At 36.8% G+C, this 10,883-nt stretch overlaps 1 long non-coding RNA gene across 1 annotated transcript; it reads left to right on the top strand.

Moving 5' to 3' along the window:
- Positions 1-5,811: 5,811 nt before the first annotated feature.
- Positions 5,812-7,382, top strand: LOC120727089. The gene is made up of 3 exons (XR_005694422.1): positions 5,812-6,065; positions 6,171-6,290; positions 6,718-7,382. It is a non-coding gene; the product is annotated as an uncharacterized LOC120727089 (long non-coding RNA).
- The last annotated feature ends 3,501 nt before the right edge of the window (positions 7,383-10,883 follow it).

The following is a 10,883-nucleotide window of genomic DNA, read 5'->3' as shown; positions in this document are numbered from 1 at the left end:
GTTTATTTGTATAGCACAATTCAACAACAAGGTGATTCAAAGTGCTTTACAGAGACATTAGAAACAAAAACAAATAAAAAGCATGATTTAAAATTGATTAAAACAAGCAAACAAACTAACTAATTAACAAACAAACAAACAAAACAATATATAAAATCAAAACAGATAAAATCAGAACAATAGATTAAAATCAGTAGTTAAAGTGTTAGTTTTGAAATTTAAGCTTAAAAGTGTGGATTTGGTGCTTTATTCAAATGCAGCTGAGAACAGGTGAGTCTTCAACCTGGATTTAAATAAACTGAGTGTTTCAGCTGATCTAAGGCTTTCTGGGAGTTTGTTCCAGATATAAGGAGCATAAAAGCTGAATGCAGCTTCTCCGTGTCTGGTTCTGACTCTGGGAACTGATAAAAGACTGGATCCAGATGACCTGAGGGATCTGGAAGGTTCATACTGGGTCAGGAGGTCACTGATGTATTTTGGTCCTAAACCATTCAGAGCTTTATAGACCAGCATCAGAACTTTAAAGTCTATCCTCTGACGGACAGGCAGCCAGTGTAAAGACATCAGAGCTTGACTGATGTGGTCCACTTTTTTGGTCTTAGTGAGGACTCGAGCAGCAGAGTTCTGAATGAGCTGTAGTTGTCTGACTGATTTTTTAGGTAGACCTGTAAAGATTCTGTTACAGTAATCAAGCCTACTAAAGATGAATGCATAGACTAGTTTTTCCAGGTCCTGTTGAGACATCAGATCTTTTATCCTTGATATATTCTTGAGGTGATAGTAAGCTGATTTTGTTATTGTCTTAATGTGTTTTTCTAAGTTTAGGTCTGCATCCATCACTACACCCAAATTTCTCGCCTGGTTTGTGGTTTTTAGGTGTATAGATTGAAGTTCTCTGGTGACCTGTAATCGTTTTTCTTTGGCACCAAAGACTATTACCTCAGTTTTGTTTTTGTTTAGCTGGAGAAAATTGTGGCACAACCAGTCATTAATTTCCTCAATGCATTTACCAAGAGCCTGTACAGGGCCTCGGTCTCCTGGTGACATTGTGATATATATTTGTGTGTCATCTACATAGCTGTGGTAGTTTATTTTGTTGTTCTTTATAATCTGTGCCAGTGGGAGCATGTAAATGTTAAACAGAGGGGGTCCCAAGATGGAACCTTGGGGAACTCCACATGTGATACTTGTCTGCTCAGATGTGAAATTACCTATTGATACAAAGTATTTCCTGTTTTCTAAGAATGTTTTGAACCAGTTTAGTACAGTTCCTGAAAGACCTGCCCAGTTCTCCAGTCGTTTGAGTAATATGTTGTGGTCAACTGTATCAAATGCTGCACTGAGATCCAGTAAAACTAAGACTGACATTTTTCCACTGTCTGTATTCAGACATATGTCATTGAACACTTTGGTCAGAGCGGTTTCAGTGCTGTGGTTCTGTCTAAAACCTGACTGGAAGGCATCATAGCAGTTATTCTGTTTTAAGAAGTAATTGAGCTGTTGAGAAACTGCTTTCTCAATGATCTTACTTAAAAATGGGAGATTTGAGATCGGCCTGTAGTTGTTCATTTGTATCTTGTCAAGATTGTCCTTTTTCAGTACAGGTTTAATTACAGCAGTTTTTAGTGGTTCCGGAAACATACCTGACATTAAAGAAAAGTTGACGATCTGTAACAGGTCTGACTCTAAAGTCTTTGAGACCTTTTTGAAAAAACTTGTTGGCAGGACATCTAAACAGCAAGAGGAGGAGTTCAGTTGACCTAAGATGTCCTCCAGGTCTTTGCTGTTAATAGGGTGAAACTGTTTTATGGTGTTTAAAGAGTTTTTCGGTGGACACAGTACATATTCTGGATCTGCTGTTGATGAACCAATTGCTTGTCTAATCTTTTGGATTTTTTCTGTGAAGAATTTGGCAAAGTAAATGTGCTGCCGTTGAGCACATGACTGTGCGTGATCGTGCTGTGTGTATGTGTCGAAATAAAGGATGTTCTGGAAGTCTGGAAGCAGGTGATCGAAGCAGTGAAAGAAAATAAAAAGAACGAAACCAAGGACAAGGGTGAGCAGCATAAAAAAAGAGAGGGGGAAAGAAAAAAACGAGAAGAAAAAAAAGTAACGTCAATTTTATCTGAATTTAGAAACAGAAAATTAGAGGTCATCCAGGTCTTTATGTCTTTAAGACATTTCTGCAGTTAACTAATTGGTGTGTGTTATCTGGCTTCATGGATAGATACAGTTGTATATCATCTGCATACAAGTGAAAATGAATGCTATGACTTCTAATGATACTGCCAAAGGAAGCATGTATAATGTAAACAGAATTGGTTCTAGCACTGAACCCTGTCAAACTTGATCATTAACCTCTCCATTTACATGAACATATTGGAGTATATTAGAACGATATGATTCAAACCAATGCAGTGCAGTAACTTTAATACCTACAGCATGTTCTAATCACCATAAAAAAATATAATGGCTTGTGGTACATAGCTGATTATTAGCGATATGTTGATCACAATTAAGATTGAATCATTAATTAATGGTAAGAATTCTCTAAACAGTCTTATCGAAATGGGGTCTAAAAGTTGATGGTTTGGAGGAAGTAATTACTAAAATGAACTCAGAAGGATTAATTGGAGAAGACGACTAAATAAATATTAATAGTACTGAAAGTAGCTGTGTAATGTTAATGATCGGCTCAACAGATTTCTAACTTTTTTGTCAGTATGGCTACAGTGCTGAAGAGGAACCCAAGTTGTTCTTATTTTTGTTCAATCAGTGATGAATAGTGAGAATTTCTAGCTTCAAGGATTTTTTTTTTTATAAAGTAGCAAACTATTTTTTCAAGATAAATGGTGATCTTCTAAATTTGTGAGATGCCATTTTCTCTCTAGCTTACATTGCCTGCTTTAAGGTGTACATTTCAGAGTTATACTAGGGAGTCAAGTACTTTTGATTTGAGGCTTTCTTTTAGGAGCTACAGTATCCAGAGTTGTACATAGTGAAGAAGTAAAAGTATTAAAAAGATAATCGACCTCTGTGGGAGTAGTGTTCAGGTAGCTGCTCTGCTCTGTGTTGGTACAGGGCATTGAAGAAGACAAGGGGGTGAATTATATCCTTAAACTTTATAACAGCAGTTTCAGACAGACATATACTGTGATGAAATCTTTTCCCCACAGCTTTGTAATCCATTATTGTAAATTTAAATGCTATTAGGAAATGATAAGACAAGAGAGGGTTTTCAGGAATTACTGTTAAATGTTCACTTTCTATGCCATGATCTAGAGCAGTGGTTTTCAAACTGTGTGGCACGCCCCACTGGTGGGGTGCAGAGTTCTGACAGGTGGGGCGCAAGTTACCTGGTGGAAGAGTCATGTGGTGCTAATGTTTCATATTGGAATTGCTTTTGAATGAAGAAATTTGTTAATAATGTTAATGTAATGTTAATAACATGCGCATCCACTGCTGCCCCAGGTTTGGGTGGTCGTCAAAATGGAGAGATATGTGACAGTTATAAAAAGAAAAACATGTGTTGCATCTGAGACAAACGAGGCAAGTACTGATAACAAGCCAAAAAATAAGCCAAAAAGGAAATATGATGAAATGCATCTTGATCTTGGTTTCACAGTGAATGTGGTAGGAGACAAGGAGAGACTGGTGTGTATTTTATGTTTGAAAACTCTGGCAGCAGACAGTATGAGGCCCAACAAATTAAGAAGACACAGACATTAAACCCAGTGACATCCAATGTTTCCTCTAAGCCGCGCACATGCGCAATTGCGCACTGCTGGTACGGTCTTTGCGCACAGAAAATCTGTATTGCGCACAAAAAACTAACCTGAATTGAAATTAAAATTAAAACTTCAAGAATTCTGCTTTGCAGTGTTAGTCAGTAAGTGACTGGCTGCTCCTGTATGGGATTAGAACGATGCCACCTTATCCCATAGTCCAGCCAATAATGCGATTCACATTCGTATATATGCAGCTAATCAACGTCGTTGACAGGCTATGACATAGTCCTTATGTGCCGGCACCAGTGTTTTAGCTAGCAAAGCGGTGTGGCTGATGTGGAGGGAAGCAAAGTTAATGACATCGTGTACAACCATTGGAGATGTGAGCAGGACAGACAGAACAATTGACGGAAAAAGTGTGGACTTTATACCAGTTTTGATTTTGTGTTGATAGGCCACGTAATACCAGAGTTATGATAAAAATATATGCAATGTTTGGTTTTCTTCCTGAATACTATCATTGTTTATATTTTCTGCGGGAAGAAACGGTAAAAACGGCGTTTTATAAGGAAAACGCTCGAAAGCACCTGTGAGCAAAAACAAAACCAAAAACCCCCCTCTGCCTTTCCTATTGGTCGAAAAAAGTACTATGTCGACCAATCAAAAAATGATATGGCAACGTGGCAGCTAGTTATTAAGAAATGGGGGGAAGTTTTAGGAGTGACGGCGGTGTTTTGAGATGTGAGAGATTTAAGACGTTTAGCGCAAATCTTGTGTAGTTAGTGTGTAGTGTAGTCAATAGTTTTGTTGTGTGTGTCAGAACAATGAGGCGACTGCTGAATGTTACAGGTGTTACAGGAGTGATACATCTCCTCTTGTCAGGCCTGCAGGTATCAGACTGTTGTTCTCCTTTATCTCATAGTGGACAGATTTTGTTTTTTGGAGTTGCACAAATAATTTGTGTGGATCAAATTTAATGCAGAACAGCTGATTGTTCTGTAAATAGTTTGAAATGTTTGCAGCACTTGTCTCATCAAGCATAGTTGACACCATATCTAAAGCTGCGAGGCGTATGAGCTCCTCTGCTATTGTGTGTGGTTTCTTGCTCTGAGCAGTTTTGTATACGACTTTGTACAATGCCATTAATGCTTTGCTGTTTACTGATACAGATTTTACAAAGCGTTCTTCCTGCTGATGGTATTCTCCAAGTTTTCTTTGAAAGAATTCAAGTGGCTTATGGATGTCACCAATGTTCCCTCTAATTTTTAAGCCAGTTAGTTGGGAGCTAGCACAGTAATCCCATGTCTTAAAGAGCACACCTCTTCCCTGAGAGCATCTTTTCAGAAAATACCTTCCAAATAACAGTGCTCAGTATGACTGTGTTAGAGATCCATTTAATGCAACTGCACCTGCTGATTTCAATTCTACCGAAGAAGACCAATTCAGTCTTGAAAGTCTTGTTCCATGGTCCCATGGAACAAGACATGTGATTACTGACAGTTAATTCATGATTTAACAAGTGGGGCAATTGCTTTTTCATGTGGATAGCTTTTTTCCCTTGATAAATAAAAATCATAATTTACTTGGGTTTTCTTTATTAAAGAGAATAAAAGTCAGACATATAGTCTGATATAGTGGCATCTGTTAATTTTTTAACTAAATTTGTAGTCTTGGTAGAGAGTTAGGCCAGTTGCCTATTCATTACAACTCAGAAATGTAGTTGGACATTTGAGACCATGCCAAGACCTGTAAACATCACAGAGATTGAGATTTCTGTTCAGAGCGGGTCAACATTAACAAGAAAGGGCCATTGGAGGTTCTGAAATTAACCTCTGAAATTAACACCAGGCCTACAATTTAATGCAAGGATATAAAAAGATAGGACAGAAAAAAGCATTATCAATAGCCAAAATTGGTTAATTATTTTTTGATTACATTAATGCTTTGTGATAAATTTTCTTCTGTGAAAAAAATAAACTCTACATAAATGGTAAATGTAAATGGCCTGCATTTGTATAGCGCTTTTCTAGTCCCTAAGGACCCCAAAGCGCTTCACACTACATTCAGTCATTCACCCATTCACACACACATTCACACACTGGCGATGGTAAGCTACACTGTAGCCACAGCTGCCCTGGGGCGCACTGACAGAGGCGCCCCAAAACAACTATGCAAAGCTCCACTGCATGAGTTTATTGTTATTGTTTTTGTTGAAATTGTTAAATTCTAGGAAAAAGTTAATAGTAAAAAATTAAAGGGTGGATTTATTATATTTTATGTATATCCAACAGGCAACAAACAACAGCTAACTCAGGCTTAAAAGCGAACAAGGATTTGGTGAGTTATATGATATGCTGCATAGGTACCCCAAAATATATATAATTCATTAGAAAATTCATCAGTCTTGACTGTCACTATAAGTTGAACTATAATCTTTAACAGGTGATGATCCTCAGTCCAGCCTTCATGAAATATGTGCATCATGTTTGGTTAAAACGGAAGGGCAAGTATCCATCCACTGGCTTTATGACTTTGATTCTCAGCTTACACATGTGTGATGAGGTAGGTTTGTAAAGCATAGTTATAATAACATATTAGATTCAGGAAACCAATTAGATATGTTAATGATTGTGTGATAATAGATAGATAGATAGATAGATAGATAGATAGATAGATTGTTTTTATTTTATAGCAGGGGTGTCGAACTCCAGGCCTCGAGGGCCGGTGTCCTGCAGGTTTTAGATAACTCCATGGGTCAGCACACCTGAACCAAATGATTAGTTCATTACCAGGCTTCTGGAGAACTTCAAGACATGTTGAGGAGGTCATGTAGCCAGTTAAATCAGCTGTGTTGGATCAAGGACACATCTAAAACCTGCAGGATACCGCCTCTCGAGGCCTGGAGTTCGACAAATGCGATTTATAGTGATGACATAGGTTAGATCCTTATGAGATTCCTTTATTAATTTTACTATATTTGTATTCCCAGGTCAGTGTGTTTGGGTTTGGAGCAGATCGAAATGGAAACTGGAATCACTATTATGAAAAATTAAAAGAAAAACGTCTGCGAACTGGACACCATGCTGGAAATCAAGAATACAAACTCATTGAGGAACTCTATAAGAAACAGAAAATTCTTTTTTTCAGAGGATGGTGATCTTTCTTTTCTTTTTTCTTTTCTCTCTCTGTGACATTAATAATAATTAAAGAATGAGTTTACTGATAGAAAAAATGTACATGTTTTTGCTTGATGACATATATCTATTTGCTCTCTTTTGAGTTTAATTAGTTTTGGCAAACTTTGCATAAAATGGATTTTATTCTGAAATGGTTTGGCAGTATCCACAGGCTCAGTTTTTACGCTGACAAAAAAAAAGTTTTAAAAAAGTACAACAAGTTGTTAGAAAAACAAATACTCAAGTAAAGCATCAATGCTTGAAAATTCTACTTAAGTACAGTAACATTAGAGTAAAGAATTTATATTTAGTTAGTTCCTGCCACTGGACTGAATGCCATGGCTAAATATTTTTGAGCAGCAAAAACGATTGAGTGTTAAGCTATCAGCTTGGCCTGCCCCAAACAATTATTTTGATAGTCGACTAGTCACCGATTATTTTTGCGATTAGTCGACTAATCAGATCATGGATCCATTGGATGTAAAACGTACAGCTTATTGCACCAGCATGCATCTGCTCTTATATAGCTATCATTAGCTTACAGCTTCAAGTGTTCAAGGTATGTGCTAACTAAAAATAAAAACAAGATGACAGTTTATTAATGAAATTTGCAGATTGTAGCAACAAACTGAAAACAAATATAACAAAAGTGCATTTTGTGCTCAGTGCTCACAACTATCCATGTTTTTCTTCAAGCAGTCACATTGCTGCCACAATATTGGAACCACTATCATGTACTACTCCTTTTATTTTGGCAGGCAATATGTCAAACTTTGTTACCACCTCTTTCATCCATGTCATTATATTGACACCAGTATGCCTCTCCTCAAGAGGCATGGTGTCAAGAATGAAGCTCATCATCTTCCAATTCACTCAGGAAATGGCAAGACACACCAAGGTAGGCCTCTGTTGCATGACTGGTCTAGACATCAGCAGTCACGGTGAAGAAACTTTTGACAGCTCCAAGGGTCTGCTTTACCTAAAGATATGAGATGATTTGAAACAATAGTAACCATTAGGAAGAAAATTACAATATAGTTTTTTATTATTAATAATGTTTGTCAGTTTATGCATCAATATTTAAATTTGCCAATTCAATAATTCAGTTACATCAAATACAGTTAAGTAGGTTAAACATTCAACATATCAGTAAAAATAACTTTTTAACCAGGATAACTTTTTTGGTTGCTCAGTCAGCAAGCTCTTAATATTATTTCATCATTACATGTATTAAATTGTAATACAAATTGCTATTTTGTGTTTGTAGTGTCAGAGAGTTCAATCCGTTATTACACTCTTAAATCCTACTACTTATTCCTGCGTCTTTCAGGATCTTACAAAGCTTGAAACAACGCGTTGACTATTAAATTAGTCGCCAACGATTTTGATAGTCAACGTAATCATGACTAGTTGACTAATCGCAGCAGCCCTACTATCACCATAAACAGTAGCATAAAAAAGAAAAAAACCAAAAACACACCATGACCAGTTTGTGTCTCTGTAACTAACCAGAGAACTTCAAGCATTACAGCACATGACTAATTTGTGTTACTTTTCTCCAATGACCCAACGAAACACATAAAGGCAATAATAATGATAAAAATAATAAAAATAATAATAACTTTATTTGTATTGCAAATAAAAATCAAATACAGACACATAATCAACATACAATCTATGTAATCAGAGAAAGCTTAAGGAGCTTAAGTTACCTTACTGCGCAAAAGTCCACTAAACACACGCAACCAAGCTACCAACTCTCCCGACTTCATATAACCAGGGAAACAATGCCTGGCTAGCTAGCTAAGGTTGCAAAAGAACACCACAAAAACGCATAGCATAGCAAATGAGCTAAAACAAAGGGTTACCGTGCCAGTTTCCTCTGTTGTTTTTCACTGGTAGCCGATAGCCGCTGTAACTTCTCATAATGGCATGAGAGCCAGTTCCGTAAGCAATGCCATTTTCAGCATTGCTTTCAGCCCATTACTGGAATATGTCAGTGTCATAAATTTTGGGCCACATGAGGTTTTTGCCTTGCAACTTCTGATTGGTGGAACTGACACGCAGTCGCTACCTTGATTCTGTTGGCTCAAACGATTAAAAATAGATGCCAATCATGCAAATTGGCCAGAGTTTAAAGTGTCCATTTAAACCGTCTATTGCTAAAGGGGAATGTTCCCCGCTGCCTGTGAATGTGTGGATAATTCTTAAAAAATATATATATAAAAAAAACACAAGCATTTTTAGGTATGTAAATAAAATTAAATATTTTCTGCTGTTTAATACCTAAAAACTTAATTCAGATATAGTTAAGCCCTTTGGGGAAGAGCAGGGCTTGATTCAAGCTGTTTCATTCAGTGTCCTTAACAAAGTGCAGGCACAAAACAGAGACAAAGGCTTGAAAAAATGATAGGATACACAATGTTTTAAAACATGTTAATTCAGGTCAGTTCCGCTTAGTTCCCTTTCTTCTGGTTATTCACACCCCCCTGCATTTGTTCTTTGCCAAACCAGTGACAGCACCAGTTGAGAGTCACTGCACGTGTTCCATACAGACTTTAAATTTCACCTCGAATTGTTTTATGACAGTATTAGCCCTTTTCTGACTTATTTTAACTGGCAGTTTAAATAATTTTGCAATTCACACAGCTTAAATAAATATTGTGTGCTAACCTTTATGTGTGTGTGTGTTTTTCAGATGATGCATTTCAGGAATACTTTGAAAATACTTGTCCTAGCCTCAAAATAATCAGTTGTTTTGAATTTAATAAATCCTCTTAACCTTGTTTTTTCTTCCTAGCCAAATAAAAAGTTCCACAGAAAACAACAATATGGAAGGTCATCTTGCAGGACTCAATAAATAGTTATAGGTAGGTTTTTCAAATGTCATACTTGGTGTAACCTTAGCTGTGTTGACATTGTTACGCAACTGATATAGTATATGGTTTGATGACATTGCCAGTGTTTACAGAGCAGCAGGCGTATTTTATCATTTGAGAGAATGGGTAACTGGAATGTCACACCTTTAATATTTTCCTGTTTGCACACTATCAGCTTTTGACGTGAGCTGACAGCAGATTAACCAACATTACAGGCTCCTTTATTAAATCTTTAGATCATTACTGTATGGAACCACAGATGGAAAATGTGTTTTATAGTCATGGATCCTTCTTCAGTTTTACACTGGATATAAAATGCAGAATGCAGTGGGTTTGTAGGTGATTAGGGCTAGTGGTGTGCAGTACTGCAGTGTTTAGTATTCATCTGATATCAAGTAAATACAGCAGGGGCAGTATTGCCAATAATACCAATACCAATGCTTTTTAAGGCAGCTTATGTAGGAGAGACTAGCATATAATGGTTTATGAAATTAATCATCACTTGTTTGACAAATCTGAACACATTTTAATGACCACCACAAATCACTATGATTTTTACTCCAGAATAATTAGTTAACATAATAAAACACATACATGAAATATATTTGACTGTCAACACAAAAAGGTTATTATATTCAAACATTTTTCATACTTCATGTTTTAGGTATATTTTTTCAGCTCCAGTACGATAATTTATTTAACACAAGTCAGTGGCCTGAATATATTATCTAAATGTCTTAGTATATTTTACAGGCAATCAATCTGCTTACCTAACAACTAAGATGACCAATAACACTTTACTATTAAGTAATGCGGAAGAACCGAATAAAAAAATATTTTAACCACTACATGAAGTACCTTGTTGTTCTTTGCCTGTTAGAAAGGACAGTAAGACTGGGCTCTGTCTGTAGGCTCTCTGCTGGAGGTCTTAGTCTGTCGAAGGGATTTCCTTCCTCCCGTCTTCATCTTTTGCTGCTTGTTCCAGCATTTACAACTGTAAATTACTTCTTACATGATTTCTCACTCACTGCAGCCTGCATTTCACTGCTCAGTCCCATGGGCTCAAGTGATAGCTAAACACAGCAGAACATGGAGGAGGG

Source organism: Simochromis diagramma, unplaced genomic scaffold (genome assembly GCF_900408965.1).
Source record: "Simochromis diagramma unplaced genomic scaffold, fSimDia1.1 OVJJ01000753.1, whole genome shotgun sequence".
NCBI lineage: Eukaryota > Metazoa > Chordata > Actinopteri > Cichliformes > Cichlidae > Simochromis > Simochromis diagramma.
This window is presented reverse-complemented; position numbering and strand designations above follow the sequence as displayed.